Source organism: Felis catus, chromosome C2 (assembly GCF_018350175.1).
Source record: "Felis catus isolate Fca126 chromosome C2, F.catus_Fca126_mat1.0, whole genome shotgun sequence".
NCBI lineage: Eukaryota > Metazoa > Chordata > Mammalia > Carnivora > Felidae > Felis > Felis catus.
In genome coordinates, this window is record NC_058376.1 from 62,930,814 (window position 1) to 62,951,083 (window position 20,270).

Below are 20,270 nucleotides of genomic sequence, written 5' to 3' on the forward strand. Positions count from 1 at the left end.
TGGTCTGGAGGCAGGGGGGAGTGGGCAAGAAAATCTAAATGCCGCAACACAGAGCAGCCCCAGAGAGTTTTGAGAAGCATGGAGAAACGATATTTGATGCATAAGACTCAAGAGCTTTTGTTTAATGAAGTGTATTTGGTTTACAGAACAAACAGGATAAGTTTTCCATTTTGTTAGTGTGTGTGGGTAGGTTTAATAAACATTTATTTTCTACAATTTTTAATGCCTACCTAACTTCCACACATCTGCATCGATTAAAAAACAAAACAAAACTAGAATACTGATTTTGAGTTTCTCAGCCTACTAATACATTGACAGGAACTGTACTGGTTTTGTGTTTAATTCTTCATCTCATTTAGGACAAAATAATGCTGAAAGGAAAATTATAGTGTCTTCTAAGAAGACCTACTTTCTCTCACCTTGAATGTATACCCTGACCATTCAGAATTCATTAATATGAAGCCAAAACAGCAACTTGCCAAAACTCACTAATAACTTTATCATGCAAAACACCTAAAATATGTAGTTCTATAGGAAATTTAAAGGTCATTTGTAGGATGTCAGTATTTACCTAGTGAATATATCCAGACTACAGCTTGGGCTTGATAAAAGTCACCTCTGCTACCTGCAATGATGTGTTTGCATTGCTGACACATCTTGATTTTTGTCTTTAAATACTTTTTGAAAGTCTGTATATACCCCTTGAGTCAATAAGGTATACGTACAACTGAGGCACAGAAGGTTCATCTATTTCTTTCAGGAATCTTGTCTATTCAATCTATTTTGCAACCCTCTAGACAAGTTCTTTTGCTAAGGTGGTCATGGATCTACGGCCATCTCTTACTGAGGAAAAGCAACACAGCCCAAGAAATTCCTGCAAGTCTCAAGATCTGGAAGGGATCTGATCAATATGATCGAGGGACTGATTAATCAAAATAATAGATAGGAGACCAGAAGTGAGATTATAGACAATTCCATTTACACTCTATTGCCAGACTAATTTCATTAAAGCATAGATGGATTCATTCACTTCCCCTTCCCATCATGCATAGCAAAACCCTATTCTCTCTGGCCTAACATCCACAGTGCTCCTTGAACTGGCAACAGCCGACTCTTCCAACCTTCTTCCTGCTGCCCCTTGAGCTCCAGCAAAACTGAACATGGGGTTTCATCATTTACATCCCTCCACTTGACCCCTAGGCAGGTCCATCTCTCTAGAATTCAACTGGAGTGAAGAGTGACCACGTTTAAAAGGCAGTTCATGTCCACACATAGTTAAGGAGTTCTAACTTCATACATCTACGTACATCCTTGCTGACCCAACCTAAACACAGTTTCTGCCGTCAAATTTCCCTAATGTCTTCTAGAGAGTCTGTACTCTTTTCAACATGCATCACATCTAAGCTTTCTTAAGTCACTTAATTCTTGGAGCATCTGGATGGTTCAGTCAGTTAAGTATCCAACTTTGGACTTCAGCTCAGGTCATGACCTCACAGTTTGGGAGTTCAAGCCCTCCGTGGGTCTCTGTGCTGACAGCTCAGAGTCCGGAGTCTGCTTCAGATTCTGTGTCTTCTCTCTCTGCCCCTCCCCACTCCGTCTTCCTCAAAAAAATAAACATTAAAAAAAAAAGACACTTAGTTCTTTCTACCTTAAAATGTGGTCTTTATGAACATATATTTTGTCTAAGCTGACTGCAAGTAGAATCCGTATCTGACACATCTTTTTATCCTCCAAAATATTTAATACGATGCTCAGCACCAATAGACACTCAGTAAATGTTTACTGAATGAATTAATAAATGAATTAACTTACAGTTTCTGCTAAACCGAAGTTACTTTCTAGAGAGGTATCTAATAAGCTTACTGTTGCTTAGCTAATTCCCTTCTATATAAAATCAACTACAAGTCAACCACTTAAATGCAGAGGAGTTACCATGTTGCTGATGAGCAATGACTTAATTCAAGGGGTAATTGCTCGTGTGGCTCTTTTGAAAGGAGAAGGTTCAAATATGAGCAAAAGGTTGATAAGTCTCTTAACTAGAAACTCTCAGCATACTTGAAAAAAAACCATTGATAACTTTATAAAAAACTGCTTGGTGCTCACAAATCCTAGCACTACTGCTCACAATCCTCAGTCATGGAAGCAATAATAGTCGCCTCCTTGAAATTGCCTTTCTCCGCAGTCTTTGCTTGATTTTGATAGTGAGGTACAGATATGGAATTCAAGGGAAGCAAACAGAGCCTCTATAACATTTAAATCACTTTTACTTGTTATCACTAACATTATATCGCATGCAGTATATGCACATGTTAAATATTTACAATGAAGACAACAGGTTCAGCTATACAGTGGGATTTAAAATGCAAAACACTCAAACTTTACAATAAGAAAGAAGTGAAAGGTAGATTTTAATTTGACAAGAGAGTTTTTAAGTTTTTAAGTCTTCTTTTAGTACTTTAAGAGGCATTAAATATTTTTACCCTCACCCTCTATTTTCTCATTAGACGAATATGGTTTTACCAGTTTCTTTGCAACCTAGATACAAAGCAGATGCATATTTCAGCACCTAAAAGCAAATAATACATCCTGTCCATTCAATGGTTCCTTGGGACACTGATGGGGTAGAATCATGTGCCAGATATAGCCTCAGCCTCCTCATTTGATAAAAAAAAATTACCGAGGACACAAATTTAGGACACATTTATGCCAATATGTGATACTAAATTAAATAAATGACATAAATCAATGTATATTCAGGAAAGAAAAAGTTAGTGATGACTTCAAAGTTTTAAACAAAATTGATTGGGATTTTACCTGATGGATCCCACAGTAGGCAAAGATTTAGTGAAAACAGCCTATTTATAAAGTGTACGCAACTAAACAAAGACAGGATTGAAAATGGCTTATTTATTGGATAGTAGGAAAATTGAACTGGTATATAGTAAGAATTTATTGAGTATTTACAATGTGGCAGGCATTGTACAAAAACATCTGAATGAACAGGTTGTATTAGGGTTAGTGTTTCTAAAAGTGTGGTGTCCCCAGGCCAGCAGCATCAGTAGACGTGGAAATTATTACAAATGCAAATTCGTAGGCCCCACTCCAGAACTAATCAGAAAATCTGTATTTTAATTTGTATTTTAACCAACTTTCTGGGTGATCCTGATGCTCACTCAGGTTTGAGAACTGCTCGGTTAGAGGAAATAACCCTGACCAGGTGGCATAAGACCTAAAATTACAAGCAGAATTGCATTAGATGAATTAGAAACAGGAAGTCACAGACAGATTTTAATAAGACCAGTAACATGAAGAAAGTGATGTGTATTTTGTTCAGGTCACTCAGAAGAAATATGAGCAGTGGCTAAAAGTATAAAAAGAATTATTATCGGGATATCTGAAATCTTTATAAAAGTCCCCTTAAGCCATACAGCTACTAGAAAACAGAGACAAGTTTAATGAAACAATTCCATCTTTTGAGAAGAAATGAGTCACTCTTCTTAAAGAAGTTTCAGTAAGATACTTAATTTTTTCCCTTTGTTCTCTCTGCCTTCTCTAGAGTGCAATTCAGCAGGGTCACGAAGAACTCTACCTAAGAACTACTGGGACGAAACCTAGTCTATCACCTTTTTTCAGTGTTCTTGATTTTTTTAACATCAATTTCAGATACTAACATGAGGAAAAGAACTTAAATTATACAGCCTGAATCTTATGTTTTCTTATTTTAAAATTGAATATTAAAGTAAATTCAAATCTTACAGCTATTATAAGGATAACTCTCTTCATTATACACACACACACACACACACACACATATGCTTATGAAGTGTGTGTGTGTGTGTGTGTATGTGTGTGTGCACTTATAAGTATTTTTCCACTTTAAAATACCTTGTGAAAAAGTGAAGCTCTGGGGTGCCTGAGTGGCTCATTCAATTAAGCATCCGATTCTGGATTTCCACTCAGGTCAAGATCACAGAGTTTGTGGGATCAAGCTCTGAGTAGAGCCCTATGTTGACAGCATGAAGGCTGCTTGGGATTCTCTCTCTCTGCTTCTCTCTCTGCACCCCACCCCCCACCTCAAAAATACATAAACTTAAAAAAAAAAAGTAAAGCTCTGTACTTGGCTTAGGTAGCTCGGAAGAATACCCTTCTAGAGGGTCACAAAGAATGAGGTGGTTATTGATTATTTCAGGTAGGAAGGAAAAGTAGGTGTAAGACAGAAATAGGCAACATCTGAAATGCAATGATAAGCAAAATTTTAGATATTTAAGTAGGAAAAAATAATTTTAAAAAGCTAAAATCTGAATGTTACAAGAATTAGGTTTAATGAAAAGCATCTACAGAGTGTGATGGATAGTTACATGTACACTGCTATCTGTACTACTTGATGAATTTTATTTATCAGCCCAGAGCTATCTGGAGAAGCCTATGTTCCAGGGAAGGGCTTTCTGGAAGATAAAGGAAATCAATCAGATCATGGAGGTCTTTGGGTTGGGAATATTTTATTCTCCAGGAACATGCACTGTCTGGCTCTTCAGTCTCTTGTAAGTTACAGTTGTTCCTCATCATTTGGGGATTCCAATATTTGTGAATAAGCCTACTCATCAGAATTTATCCCCAATTCAACACTCACTATACTTCATAGTCATTTGTAGACATGTGTTGAATGGTGAAAAATTTGAGAAGACCAACACATATGCATGCTCCCAGCTGAGCTGCCTGTTGATTCAGCACTCATCCTATAAACAAAAGTCTTTTCTGTGGTCTGCTTAGTGTTGCATTTTTCACATGTTTCACAAAACATTTTTCACATGTTTCACAAAACATTTTTCCGTTTTGTCTTGGTGATTTTACTGTTGACAAAGGCTCCCATGTGTAGTGCTGAAGGGTCACCTATTGTTCCTAACTGCAAGAAGGTGTGACCTGCCTTCAGAATTTGAGCAAGATAAACTTCATTTGTGTGTGAATTATAGTGCTGTTGGAGTAAGTTTGGTGTTAGTGAATCAACCACCAAAGAATTCAGCTTACAGATTAACATTTAACAACATATACACAATAAGGGGTCTTTAAACAGAAACACACATAAAACAAGGTTATGTATTCATCATTGTGACCTAAGGCTTGCAGGAACCTAATCCTATATTTACCCTAGGAGCAACAGTTCAGTATTTGCCAATTCAGTGTTCACAGGAATTTTACAGAATATAATGAATGCAAATAATGAGAACCAACTGTACGTTGCATGTAATTTGGAGTATTACCTCAAGCAAGAAGTCCCCCAACTTTATTTGCCCTCAATCCTGTATATGTTTGCTATTACAGTCCACAGCTCTTTGGTGGTGGTGGGGTGATTACAGTAGAAAATATTTTGTAAAGTGACTTGCTGGCTTCCATCTAAGTGTTTTGAGTATTAAGCATTAAAATTTTACTATTATGATTGGAATGGTATAGAGACCCAAATTCTGAGTTATATGTACCTTTGTTGGTAATTAACATCTTAAAACCTCAACCAAATATTAGTAATGAGGAGCTTCTGGGAGGTTTCTGATTTGGAAAGAAACATAGCTTTGATACATCACTGCCGAGAAGGTAATATAAACCTCAGTGTCTTAACAATTTACCACACATAGGCCAGGTGGAACCCTCAGTATCACAGTGAGTACTGGAGAAGCAGCTTTAAATGTTGCCTTGCATGTACAAAACAACATCTCACAGGATGTTTCTGGTACATAAGAAACATGGAGAGAAGTAAGCATAGTCCCAATATGAGTAAGTCCAATAGCCAGAGACAAATTCAGCCTGATTCTACACCTAACACAGAAAGTCTCCCCGAGTTTTATCTTGATAAGAATTTGGGCAAAATTAAACATGGCTCACAGGAAGAAGAGAGCTGGACCAAACCCTACAGCTGATGAAGGGCTGCATTTCATTCAAGCCTTCATTTGAAAGCTTCTTGAAACAGACCTAAGTAAGTAGATTGAAAAGTTTGAGAACTACAAAGAAAAGGAAAACAAACAAAACAAATTAAAACTATAACCTGTGTCTGTGATACAGGTCAATTTCCCATCCATAACAGGTAAGAAATTATAAAAGGTAATTTTATTTTTCTTCCTGTCTTATGTTCTGTCTTTATGCAAACACATTTCAAACAAGTGACAGTATTAAAATCCAAATCACTTCCCAGTGATACCTCAGCCTCCATACTCTAGGCTTTCTAAAGATTTGGAGACCAGAACTTAGTGACATAGGTCTCCGTGTGTGTGTTATGGACATGCATCTCAGTGTCTGTCTCTCTCCATTCTCCTCCTTCTCCTCCTCCTCCTCCTCCTCCTCCTCCTCCTTGTCTTCTCCCATCCCTGCATACTTCACAGCATCTTTGCAATCAGAACTCTGTAGATCCACATGATGGCATGAAGAATCTGGTTTAGTTGGTACTGTTATTTAGGAAATGTGTGTGGGATGGTATTGACTTTTTTGATTTATCAGTGAAAAGGAACTTGTAGAATAAATTAAGCCATAAAACCAGAGGGCTCCCTCACAGGAAGAGAGAAAAGGTTGGAGGTGAGTGGGAGGCAGGGTACTGACATTCTGCCTCCTTTGCTCCACTTAGCATTTAGGATGTTGACCGTAGGGCTCATCCCATCTACGGTGATCCAATGTCAGGTGGAGTAGAAGAATACCATGGGTGAGTATATAGGGCTTCAGATATTTAGTCTGCTGGGTCATTTTGTGTTGGGTTAAACTCTTAGGACCAACTAAAGAGGGTAATTTCCTAACTGAAAAACTTCCTCTTTGCTGCATTGCTAGACTATGTTGTCTAGCCTACTCACAACTGATGTGCCACTGAAATTTTCCAGGACAAAAAGTTAACCTCCAGTGAAGAGGGATTCTTGGCTTTATAAAAGGTGGTGACACACAGTACGGATCCCAGTGTCTAAGGAACAGCTGCTGCTCTCTGAGACACAGAAAGGAAGCCATTGAAACTCACAGAAACTGCAGTTCAGAGAGTAATTTGCCTCACAGGAGGTAGAGGTGTCACCCTCATTGGAAAAACTGATAGCAAAAAAAGCCATTCCCCACAGTGGCCCAGGGGGAGTGAGGCCTTTGAGGTGTCCCAGATAAAGGGAAGAGCCAGCTCATTAGATAGAGGTGGGGGACAGACAGAGAGCTACCTGAACAACTGCAGAAGTACTTGGGCCCCCAGAGAGGAAGCCAGGCTGCCTCTTAGGGCCACACTAGTTTATTAATAGGGACATGTCACATGAGAGACTTGGCCACCTAGGTCTGTTTCACAACTTAGGCCAGTGTTTTTCACGTGTAGCAAAAAGATTAGAATTTGGAGAAGGAAGTAGTGAAAGGTGTCCTTGAGACAGATTTTTTTTTAATCTTGCAGACTTTCAACAATGACAGACCAAAGGAAATGGCAGAAGTGGATTTTCCTTCTACTCCACAAACTACTTCTCCTCTTCCAGGATATTATCACTATGCAGAGGGAACTTCTTTTGAAAATACATTCCTGCTGTTCACAAAATTATAGATGTTCTTCCTTTACAGGTAGAGAGATATGATCGAAAAGAACTAAGAAACCTATATTTGAGAATAATGTTTAAATTATATTTTACTTTCAAAGCATTTCTAGTTCTAAACCAGAAGTCCTCTACCCCTTGTAGTTTAAATCTGAGCCCTAATAGACACAGAAAGCTATAGATGCACACATTCACATATGTGTTTTATTTGTGCTTTATGTACTAGTTAGACATAAATGTAGTCTTCAAGGATCTTGTAATCTATAATCAATATGATCTAAATAATAAAGAGGCTTTTTCATAGAAAGTAAATGATAACAACAGGTATTTTTTTTATTTTATTTTAAGGTAGTCTATCATGATAGGGTGTTTTGACTTATGAGTAAAACAAAAATGAAGTGGTAAACATTGCCCCTTAACTAGTCCTATGGAGTTGATTTCATGGACCATGCCTAATTAGGAGAGTATTTTATTTTTAAAAATGTTTTAAAAATATTTGTGTGTGTGTTTGTTTGTTTAGGACAGAGAGAGAGAAAGAGGGAGAGAAAGAGAGAGAACGAATGCAAGTTATGTGTGTTGGGGAGGAGCAGAGAGAGAGAGGGAGGGAGAAAGAGAATCCAGAACAGGCTCAGCCCTGTCAGCACAGAGCCTGATGTGGGGGTCCATCTCCCCAGCTGTAAGATCATGACTGAAGTGGAAATCAAGAGTTGGATGCTTAACTGACTGAGCTACCCAGGTGCCCTGGTACAGTGTTTTAAAATAAACATACATGAATGAAGTAAAACTGAAGAATTTTTAGGTTTGGTGAAGCAAGTTAGAAGATAAAGGAAGTATGAATGACTGACTTCCAGTGTGATGAGCAGACACACAAGAGGACCAATGAAATGAAAGGTGTTGCTTGGTATAGATTCCCCTCTTAGAGATTCTGAGGTGAGGACAAAAAAACAAAACACAAAAACCAAAAACCAAAACAAAATAAAAACAAAACAAAAAACTGTTCTTAATATATTAAGCACTGGAAACTAATGGTGACTCTTTAATTTTTTTTTTAATATTTATTTTATTTTTGAGAGAGAGAGAGAGAGAGACAGAGCATGAGCAGGGGAGGGGCAGAGAGAAGGGGAGACACAGAATTCGAAGCAGGCTCCAGGCTCTGAGCTGTCAGCATAGAGTTGGAGTCAGACACGGGGCTCGGATTCACAAACCGTAAGATCATGACCTGAGCAGAAGTGGGACATTTAACTGACTGAGCCACCCAGGTGCCCCTTAATGGTGACTCTTTGAAAGGATGGAGACAGTCGCAGGGTTTTACAATCAAAGTGGTAAATGAAAAAGGGAAATTTTAACTATAGTGTTCAGAACCAGAGATTTAGATCCTTAGATGTAATACATGGATATAAATAGACACATTGTTCTAGAGCTACAAGAGACTTTGGCCTCATCTAGCCCAAAGGATTCAGCTCACGGATTAAGATACTGAACCTGAAATGAATACATGGCTAGTGTGAAGCCATGAAGCTAGCAAAGGACAGGGGCAGGACTACAACCCAAATTTCCTGTTGGAAAGAGCTGGGCTTTCTTCTCTTCTAAAGACTATTAAACATTTTACAAACACAGAACTCTTTCTATTAGAAAAACTTACACAGGAACCAAGATGAAAGACAAATGACACTGTGCAACTAAATGAGGTGAGTGTGAAGGGCTGAGGGGGAGTGTGGAGGGCAAGTAGTGCCCCCAACCCTACCAACTCTTTCAGGGCCCTTCAGAGGGTCCCTAAGTCCCTAAGACAATTGAAAACTCTTGAAATATAAGACCCTTTCTCTTTTTTTCTTTTCAAATGAAAAATAAGCCAGAATACCTTACGTGACAGCTTCTTAAAAAGTATAAAGACTCAGAAAATAAAATCGTCTTAACAATTACTGCATCATCTTGAGAGAAAAGGTATATTCAAAATTTACTTTTATTTTTCATCCTTTGAATTTTCAATTAGTTTCTTGTATTCAATCATTCATTCTTTCAGCTGATTCTACAAACACACATTTAGCACTTACCACGTGCCAGATCTTGGGCTAATTATTTGGGAAACAAAGCCAAATAATAGGTCATCTCGCCATCAAGGATCATATAGTAAAACAAGATTATAATGCAGGATGTTAAGGGGTAGATCAAGGCCAGAAGAGGGTGTTCTTAGGGCACATAAAAGGATGCAAGTGAGGAAAGTCTTCCAGGAGAAGGAGATACTTCGACAAGGATTTGGAGGATAAGGAAGAATTAGCTGATTGGGAAATGGGGGGCCTATTTCAGGGCAGCAAGTGCCAAGATATGGAGGTGGGGAATACTGAAGCCCACACGGTTCAGTATTGAATACAATTCTGACACAGTAGGCAAGCACTAACTCTCCACTAAATAAAGTTAATTAGTAACAGCAGGTTAAAGAATTAAGCTACAGAGAATCTTGACTCAGTTTCCTCCCCATACAAAGCTGAATATAACAGCACCTGTCTCACAACTGTTCTGGAAGATCATTGGCAAGTTCCCCTTTTATATAATCTCCCTCAGGTAATGAGAAACACCAATTAAAACTGCAAGGTGATGCTATTTGTCATTTATCAGAGAGGCAAAAATCAAGTAATTTATGTGCAGCAGGAGATGAGTGAAAAGCAGTTGCACATGGCTGCTGTGAACACAGATTGGAGACCTTTAGGGAAGGCGGTCTGGATATATAATTCTGGCTTGTAAAATCGTACAAACCCTTTTATTGAGCAATTCCCCTTAGGAATTAATCCCATACATAGACTCAGATATGTGATAAATGACATATCTGTTACACAGGTAATATCTTGATACTGTTTAATATTGTTTTGGATTGAAAGTAAAGATACTAGAACACCATTTGGTTGATTTTTGCCTCTTGGTGTTCTGAATCTTACCACTCACTCCTTATGTTAAAGTTTGCAAACTAGTCCCAGCATCTAAAACAAAGAAATGGTGAGGTTTCAACACATGAATTCATGTGAAAATGTCTAGCATAGTGTCTTACTACATGGGTTGGGCTTAATAAAGGATATGATTGTTAGCTATTAGATAATAGCTCAAGCTATTAGAAGCCACTTAGTGATTTTAAGCAGAAAGTAATTCAATAAGATCTGGGATTTAGAATAATCACTTGGGCAGTAGGAGAAGGATAAGGTGGAGAGAGGCGACACAGGTGGTAAGGAAATTAGTTGGAAGGCTATTAAAATTGTCTAGATAAGAAACTACAAGGCCTGAGCTAAAGCATCAGGGACTGAGAGACAACAACAGATTGGAAGATGTTAAAGGTAAAAATTTTTCAATATGTGGACCTAAATGGAGGAGAAAGATATGTAAATATGAGAGACATTTACATATCCTATAAATATTTTGCAGGCAACTTTAACATTAAGGAAAAATGGGAAATGTTGATTAAAACTGAATCAAGCCAATGGAGGAACATCTTTGCCTGTGCTTTTTTGCCTAGGCAGGAATTTTAGACTTCTACAAAAACTCTTTCCAGCCACCATGAAGCACACATGCACGCACACACACACACACACACACACACACACACACACGTGCTTATGCATTTAATCACAGAATTTATTCTCTCCCTTGAGCTAAGAAGACCCTAGTGTCATGGCACCTCAGGTCAGTATCCTTGCCAAGAGATGTCATCTCCTCTCTACTCATATCAGAAGTGCCAGGGAACTCTCTGCCTACAAGGGGCAATGCACTGTGACGCTCAGCCATCAGTCCTAAATCCACAAGCTTAGTGGCCCAGGAAAGTGTGTTCTGCCAATATCACCATGAACTCTTAAGCAATATGTTTTATCTTGAGTCTTCTCTGTTCCTAGTATACTTTGGATGTCAGGCATCAGCTAGATCTACTCACTGTGAGAAGAACAATTCTGTAACATTTGAAAAAACATAAAACATGTGACTCTTAATATGGTAATTTATCCCACCCATCCCCCAAGCCATCCCAGATAGTCAGGAAATTATATTGATGATTTTATAAGGGAAAAAGAGACTGATTCATATTTATTTCTATTCCTAAGCATGATTTTAACACTATTCTCAGAAAATGTTGCCTTGATTGCTTTCTACCTCTTAAATTTCCATATGCTTCCTCAAGCAATTTTTCCGGTCTTTAACTGGCTCCAGATAGAGTATGTGTGACAAGAAGGCAACACTGGTCTCCCACTCAACCTACCCGGGGGACACTTAAATAAGCTTTTAACCCATAAACATTTGCATTCAAAATGAAAAACCTCCCTGAGCTAAGTCATGTCAGGAAAACTATGGCTCACAGAAAAGTACAGAAGCTGCAACCAGACCAGGCCTCAAGAGGGCAACGCACTCTAGGGTGTTTAATAAATACTTGCCGGTTGACTGACTGTTGGCCCCTTTCCAGTGCTGAGGGGCTGCTGTCATCTCTGAGCATACAAGCAAGAGCAGAAAACAAACCATCTAGAACCCTGAGCAGCAGGACTGGCCTCCCAGGCATATGGAACAGCCATTTGGCTCTGCAATCTGATCAGAGGAGAGCAGCTCACAAGACAGATGCCCCCAAATAACATTCTCACCAGCCTGTCCCTGAGATGCTTCAACACTAGAAGTTTCTATTTCTTAGGTTAAAAATCTGGGCTCTAGGAGTCTTCTGTCATAACGCAGAATGTCTGCAGGAGTCACACTATAGACTGGAAATACTCTTTAGTGCTCTAAAATGGGGGCATATCAGGTTGTTTTCTAATATGATCACCACGTAGCTAGAGTGGGATAGAGAAAAAGCTGTCACATTGGAGGCAGGTAAAGGTGAAGGCTGGACTGCAGCCTGTTGCCCAGAAAGTGCAATCAGTTTGAGACCCCAGAAGAAGCAGGAAGTATTCTGTCCCAAGAGTCGTCATCTGCTTCATCCCTTTGCTTTCACAGTATACTTCTGCCAAATGCGCCTATTAGCAAACACACGTAGCATGCCAGTGTTTATATTTCAGTTGGAGAAGCTGTTAACATTCATCCCTCCCATTGTTTTTCCTAGTATAGTATGGCAGGAATTTTTATTCTCTAGGCTAGGCTTCTGTGGTGGGAGAAATCAAGTATGTTGCTTTCTTTTTTTAAAAAAAACCATCTGATGTCATATATCTTAAGAATAGTGTTTATGAAGAAATAGCCGTGGGGCAAATCAATAGATCTATATACCTCTCCTCCAACCTTATCCCTGATACTTACATATAGGAGTTTTTTTGTTTTTTTATTTTTGTATTTTTTTTCTGAAAAAAAAAAACACACTCAAGACTACTTTTAAGGGAACTAAAATCTCAAAGAATACAAATAATCAAAAAGAACTAGGAGATTAACAGCCACATGCTAATTTTGTCCTAGTAAAAGTAGGGTCTGCTCCATTGTGGGCTGGCCTTAGAGTGGTTACAGTGGTCCTAGATATTTTTGTCTTTCACCAGCTAGAGCTGTCAGGAATTACTCCCTCACACAACTGAAGATCAGTCTTTGAGTCATTTCCATTTGCCTTGGCTACCACACCAGTATAGCCAACCAGCCTATTATATCTGGATGCTGCAATACAATAGACTATTTAAAGGTATCCATATTGCCTTATTCTCCTGATTCAGTCAGCCAAAGGAAGCTTCTACATATATAAAGCAGATCCTCCTCTTCTCTGGTTTAAACTCCTTTAAAAGTTCCCCGTAGTTCTTAGAATAAGATCCCAGGCCTTCAATGGCCTGCCTGAGTCGGTCCTCCTGGATTCTCCAGCATCTCCCAGGCTGTTCTCCCCTTGCCTACAGCACTCCAGACACTTTCTCCTCCTTTCTTCCCTCAAATTTGTCAAGCCCATTCTTCCTCAGAGCCTACTTGTTCCTTTAGGCTTCAGCCTCTCTTCCTTCTTAGCTCATGGCCAAGTTCCCATCCACAATCAGGGCCCATCTACACAGATTCCATGAGGAATGTAGATATTTATGGACTTGTTTTTTGTTTGTTTAATTTATACCTCTTGTTTCATTAGACCTGTACTATAGCTCCTTGAGGGCAGGGATTCTTGTCTAAGTAACATATTTCTACCTAGCCAGAGTCTAGCACAAGCCTGGCACATCTTATTTGCTTATTATTATTTGCCAAATGAATCAATTCTGTTTTTCTAAGCAGCTATTCTCTGTGATGTTTAGTCAGGATATGAAGAGTTAAGAAAATCCAAGTACAGTATACTGCTTTCCACGGAATGAGCAATGAGCAGAGATGCTCAGGACTATTCTTCCCAAATTTTGCATGTTATAGTCAATTTAAGGCAGATTCTCATTAGCTTAGATCCCACACCCAAGCACAGTAATTTATATTCTGCTCCTTTGTTCTAAGTTTTGATCTGTGACAGTTTTAGATAAAGGAAAAAGAAATTAAGAGAATAGAAGAGGCTTGGCAAGAGAATAAAAAATCATCTTTCCTTGCCAGTCAGCAGTTCAGACACCTTTAAAATGTATGGTTTTCTAAAGTTCTTCATTTAAAAAGTATAAACAATATAAGTTAATGTCAAATTCTCTAAATAAGTGTGATGCAATTTTTAAATATATATTAATGCTAATATTTTTGTGATTTGTTACAAAATGTGTTGTTTGTATAAAAGTACATTTCAATATGTCAGATTTGTATGAAGAGGAGAAAAACTGTAACCATAAACAAAGTAAGAGTTGGGATTTTAATGAAGCATGTTTGGCCGTGGCTCTTTATCCTGCTGCTCGACAGTTGTACGATCTTGTACAAGTAGGCTAAGAATATGTGTTGAGTTTCAAGATCTTGGGCTGTAAAAGGTGAATGATTCCATCTGCCTCTGAGAGCTATTGTGAAGCTTAGATATATGATAACGTAAAAACATCCCCACCAATACCTGGTGTATAGTGGTGCTTAATAAAGGCTAATTCAATCTAAAGCTAAATCTCTTCTCACTTTCCAGGAGATTTTAATTGGTCCCTCTGCTAAAAATCATCTTGGTCTCTTAGTAAATCCAGTCATGTGTTTGGATTCCTTTGAGCCTCTATATTCTTAATTGGATAGCTCAGCCCAAGGTTTATATAAAATTCCAGATTCACTATCAAATTATACATCAATGAATCATTACAAGGAAAACAATTAATGTCCATCAATGGGTTTGATCATACAACTGTATCGTTGCTTGCTCTGCTTTCTCTGACATTACATGGTCCCAAGTGAGGGGTCTGCAAGGGCTCAGGATTCTCTGAAGAGTTCCCTTTCTTTACTAAGTCTATCCCCCGTGGGAGCTCACCAATGAGATTCTTCCACAATGGATTTCATCTTCCAGGTGGGTAGGAGGGGAAGAAGACCACTGTGGTCACTGTTGGGTGCTCTGAATAAAAAAGAGCTTCAGGGGCACCTGGGTGGCTCAGTTGGTTAAACTTCCAACTTTGGCTCAGGTCATGATCTCACGGTTTGTGGGTTCAAGTCCCACACATCAGGCTCTGTAGTGACAGCTCAGAGCCTGGAGCCTACCTCAGATTCTGTCTATCTGTCTCTCTTTCTCTCTGCCCCTCCTCTGTTTGCACTCTGTCTCTCTCTTCTCTCTCTCAAAAATAAACATTAAAAACATTAAAGAAAAAAAAAACAGGAGAGCTTCAACCATGTGCTTTGTCACTTTAGCAACATACATTCTCAACAGGGGCATTATCAGCCCCAAGAGGGTAAAACCATCTTTTTTTTTTTTTAATTGATTATTTTATGTATTTATTTTGAGAGTGAGAGAGCACGAGAGTGAGCAGGGCAGGGGCAGAGAGAGAGAGGAGAGAGAAAGAGAATCCCAAACATGCTCCACAATGTCAGCATGGAGCCTCATGTGGGGTTTGAACTTATGAACTGTAATATCATGACCTGAGCCCAAATCAAGAATCAGATGCTTAACTGACTGAGTCACCCAGGTGCCCTTATAATCTTAGCTGTTGTAATCTGTAGTCTTCTAATGGGCCACAGTATATTGTACACACACACATACACACACACACACACACACACACACACACACACAGAGTATATCATTGTATTAAAATTTCATGAGAGGAGGATAACCATGGGGTATGGCAACATCAACAAAGGTTCAAAAACACTGCCTTAGAAGAAAATCCTCTTCCCCTCTTAGGATTCTCCTTCTCTTGAAGAAAATGCATTTAAAGCAGAGCTACTTACAGACAGTGGGAAGATATCAAAGACCTGTGGGTTGTCTGCACTCTCCTTTTGAGTCAAGGCAAGGACTGAGTTTGAGTTAGGCTGCCCTGTTGGATTATAAGTCTTCTAACACCTCCCTTTGTGACCTTGGACAAGCTATTAAAAGTCTTTGTACAATGATACCAACTATCAATGTACCAATTTTGCAGGGCTAAGGGATGGATTAGTGGGAACAGTGTCCCTTGCCTGGCATAGATTAGGCATGCAGTAAATGGTCGCCATTGTTATTGTCATGACTGCTATGGCGAGGGGTGATGAGATGGCAGGGAACCAGCAGCTCAGAGTTCTGTGGGAGAAGCAGCCTTGGGTAAAATTAGATAAGAAAGGTTCTAAGAACCCAAGATTGCCTTGCTTTCTTGATATTTTCCCCTGTGATTTAGTTTTAGCATATTTTGACAGCTTTTGGCCATGGAATTACTTTGTTACTCACAAATAATTATGTTTTACCATTTTTTCCTCTGGGCCTATAACCTTGCCACTGTGCTAGGTTTATTATTGTGCTGTTGCTGTATAGTGCATAAAGAAGCTATTTGAAGCACTTGTTTCTACCTAAGGCTGTAGGAAAATAGTATTTCAGCCAGAGAAAGACCATCACAGTAAATGAGGGGGGCTGCTGCTAGCACTTCCTGAGTTGAGCTGGCACCTGAGGATTGGAGACATGCATATCTCCCAGACTTCTTCCACAGAATGATTCATAGAGGACATGTACAGCATAGCATATAGGTATATTTCACGCTTAAAAGGCTAATTCTTGACTTGATTTGTTTTAGAAGTCCTGGAGATTCAGTGGAGGACAAGAAAGACAAAGAGAAGAATTACATGGCTCATACTCTTCAAAGAGAATAATGGAAAGAGATAAAGAAATTCATGGAAAGAATTATTTGGTGTTTCTGTAAATTTATCTGTTTCATTTTCTCATAATCCTCTTCCATTATTGCTTCTATTTGGTACATCTTTCCTGCTAAGGTACTGGGTATCTTTTCCTTCCATTATCACTTCTAATTTCTCTCAAAACATTCTTTTTTCACAAAATCCTTGTTTAAGGGTGAGAAAAGAGGAAGACAGGCATAGCAAAATCTGGAAAAGTAAATTCCGTATATGTAACATAAGGAAGGTAGTCCATAATGATAGCCAAATACAGTTCAAATGCTTCCTTTTAAGTCTCAAGATCAATGAGTACAAATTTCCTGCAGAAAGAGGTATGCACAGATGACTTTGGTGAATTTCAGGATGCATTGTTCAAGCTACTGAAAGTGATAACAGACTTAAATAGAACATGCTGTTATAATCACCACTAATATTTTATTTATGTGTTTACTTCCTTGTGTTGGGAGTAATGGCACCACTGGATATTTTGATTGTAGAAAGAGCACATTATTTTTCCCCTAAAAGGCCAGAGGTTGGGCTATAGATTTTCACAGAAATACGGCACTAACCTCACATTTCTACAGAATCTTGCAATCCCCTCATTGTCAAATGTATTTCTTAACAAGTACATTTTTGTTTCTGAATCCAGAGGAAGATACTAGGATATCTAAAGAAGGGAGGAAGAAGAATATCTTATCTAATTGGAACTGTTGGAGAAATTAATTTTTAAAACCTAATAGAATTTCCTGGCTTGGATTTGAGCCAAGATATTAGAGCACATTTATTTTCTTACTGTAAGTCTTAGAAAAAGAACCACTGGGAGGAAGAAGACAGGGTAGACTTTGACATCATATCTGAAAGTAAGTATACCTTAAAAAAAATCACTTTCCACTATTAGTGAAACTAAGATGCCAAAAACTATGTGTACAGATAGATGGACAGAGAGATCAAAGTTACCACCCTCCAGTTCTTAGTGAGGAAAGTTCACGCAGCAGTCTACAGCCAGCTTTTCTGTTTCAACACCGGGATGTCAGTGCCAATGCCTATGAGTATAGCCTGGAGGCCACTTTTAGGTACATCTCCAGTGAGTAAAGGCAGTTCATTAGTAGAAGTCCCTGCAGAATCATCCGGGCTATTTTCTTAAGGGTTGCTTTAAGGATGGCTCTATCTTCCAAACTACAAATTAATACTTCCCTTATGACCTGTGATGGAATAAATACACTCTAGTTACATGGTAGTTTTTGAAGTCTTTATAGACTTAAGTTTCTGTGTCTCCTCTCTCTCGATCTGCCTGTCTCTTTCTGGCCTAATAAGTTTAGACTTCTTAAAGAAACAATTTAGGGGAACAGTAAAGCCTTTTGCTTGGGAGCTTCATGATAATAGTCTGCCTGATGCTCTGTGGGTTATTACTGATACACAAGTCAGCCTCACACACCTACATTAGACCCTTTTTTTTTTTTTTTCGACTGAAGCCTGGATCTAAATTTTTTTTATGCAACTTGATAGTCCAAGACTGGGCAATCATATGCCCTTACTAGTTCTTACATTGTTTTTGTTTTTGTTTTTTTTTCCATAAAAATGATAATTATGAGACTACCTCCCTCCTACAGTTGTGATTAAATGAGATACTATATGTAATATGCTTACCATAGGCTGTTATATTTTATTACATTATTGTGTAGAATAATCAAGATTGTTATATTCTATTACTTATATTATTTATATTATTTACATATATACTTCTATTATTAATATTTATTTATAAATTATGTTTATTATTAACAAAAACTTACAGGTCCCCTCTTGTTCCCACAATGCCATCTTACACACAATTCTAATTCACAAATACTGCCATAGAAACATCAAGGACAATTAGATACTTTGAACTATTTGTAAGCCATCAACTTCAGCTGAATATAGGATTTTAAGCTGTTTCTCTTGTACCACAGTTCTTTTATATGTCTGCTTTTTTTTTCAGAGTAGGAAATGTTATCTCCTGTATCCCAAGTTACATTTCTCAGAATAATCGTCTAATCATTTACCATTGACTCTGCATGGTTCATGGAGTCATGGTCAAAGTACTGCCACTTCTTTCCCCATACCACCATTCTTCTCCAGTTTCTCACTTCTCCAGCCCCATTGTGATAGCCTTAGATAGCTCCTAAGATTTCCTTAAAGGTAATGAAGTGATTTTTTTTTTTTTACATTTTTTCATCTAGTTGAGTCTACTCTTTCAGCACAGTGATGCAGATGGATTATATCCATCCCATCCAAGCTCTGGAAACTGGGTGTCTCAACCTCACCTTAAACAGAATGCAAGTTGAAGACAGGGACATTTACCAGCTGCTACTTACATCTATCAGATGCTAGAGCATGATAGCTTTTCAAATCATTTCAACCTAAAAACTTCTCCAGATCACCTCTCATCAAAACTGAAATCAAAACTCCTTCATAAGACATCTGAGGAGTTTTAACAGTCACCTCTCCATAGCAGTCAAAATACTTTTGTCACTGTTTCAGGTGTGCATATTGCTTCAGTCACACCAAACTGTCTTGAACGTGGCACACTCCTTTACACGTCCATGAATTTCTTTATCCTGCTGTCTGGAAAGACTCCTTTTCCTTAATCTGCCTCATGAGTTCATTCTCTGAGACTTTATACAAATGTTTCTACCTCTGGGGAAATCCTTCAGCTCTCCTAAAATATAATCAGGGTCCCTTCTTCTCTGCCTTTCAAACACATGAATTCCTATCTAGTACTACACAGAGTTCATTGTCTTATTTCTTGTATGTCTTCCATGAAGGGCTGTAAGTTACTAGAAGCACTCAAAGTTTTATAATTTTTCTTTATATTCACTATATGGTGTTCAGCATTTATTGAATAAAAAAATAAAAGATGGAATAAAACAAAGATTAACCTCTCCTTTTGAAATCCACTGATGATTCCACTCACTTGGTGTTGTCTTTTCCACAAATCATTCTGACTTCTGATATGTTTATAACCTGCCTAACCACATATAAATTGAGCTAATGTGTTCTACAACAACTAGTTTGTCTGTCTTACTGTGTAACAGGAAAAAACGACAATGGGACATGGTGAATGGCCAAAATACGGGACTGAGGAGGACCCCCTCAAATGCTGTAGTTCAACTTTCTACTTCCCAGCAGGACAAATGGAAAGAAAGTTCCAGCATATGCCAGTCTTGGAAGTACAGTACTCACATCTACTTTTGTTGTTGTTGTTGTTTTGTTGTGTTGTGTTGTTTTACTGCCTTGGGGAGATGTAATAAAGAGAAAATCCAATGCCTCCACCAGCTAATGGTGTTTATTTTAAAGAAAGTAAATAAAGTATTCGTTGCAGTAAATGGAAAAAACTACAGCATGAATTAAGCTTGAAAAATGAAAAAAAAATTCTGAAGTGATCTGAACTGAATGGTAACTAATATCTTTCCTAGGATATGTATGTCTCATGTTTGATGTAAAAAAGAACGGATCTGAAAATGCTTTGCTTAGCTGTTAAATACATGTGGCATGTTCTTCCCTCCTTTCATGATGGAGGTAAATTACAGCAAGGTGGAAGCCCATTCTCATTGGGCTTCCTGCTACCATCCCAGTCATAGCTAC

At 38.3% G+C, this 20,270-nt stretch overlaps 1 long non-coding RNA gene across 1 annotated transcript in view; it reads left to right on the top strand.

Annotated features, from left to right (window-relative positions):
• The window catches only part of LOC109503458, a 35,612-nt gene extending 15,662 nt beyond the window's left edge, over nt 1-19,950 (top strand). The window contains exons 2-4 of the long non-coding RNA XR_002162434.3: nt 7,391-7,551; nt 16,550-16,671; nt 19,721-19,950. This is a non-coding gene — a long non-coding RNA (uncharacterized LOC109503458). The remainder of the gene's footprint in view (nt 1-7,390; nt 7,552-16,549; nt 16,672-19,720) is intronic.
• Nucleotides 19,951-20,270: the final 320 nt, after the last annotated feature.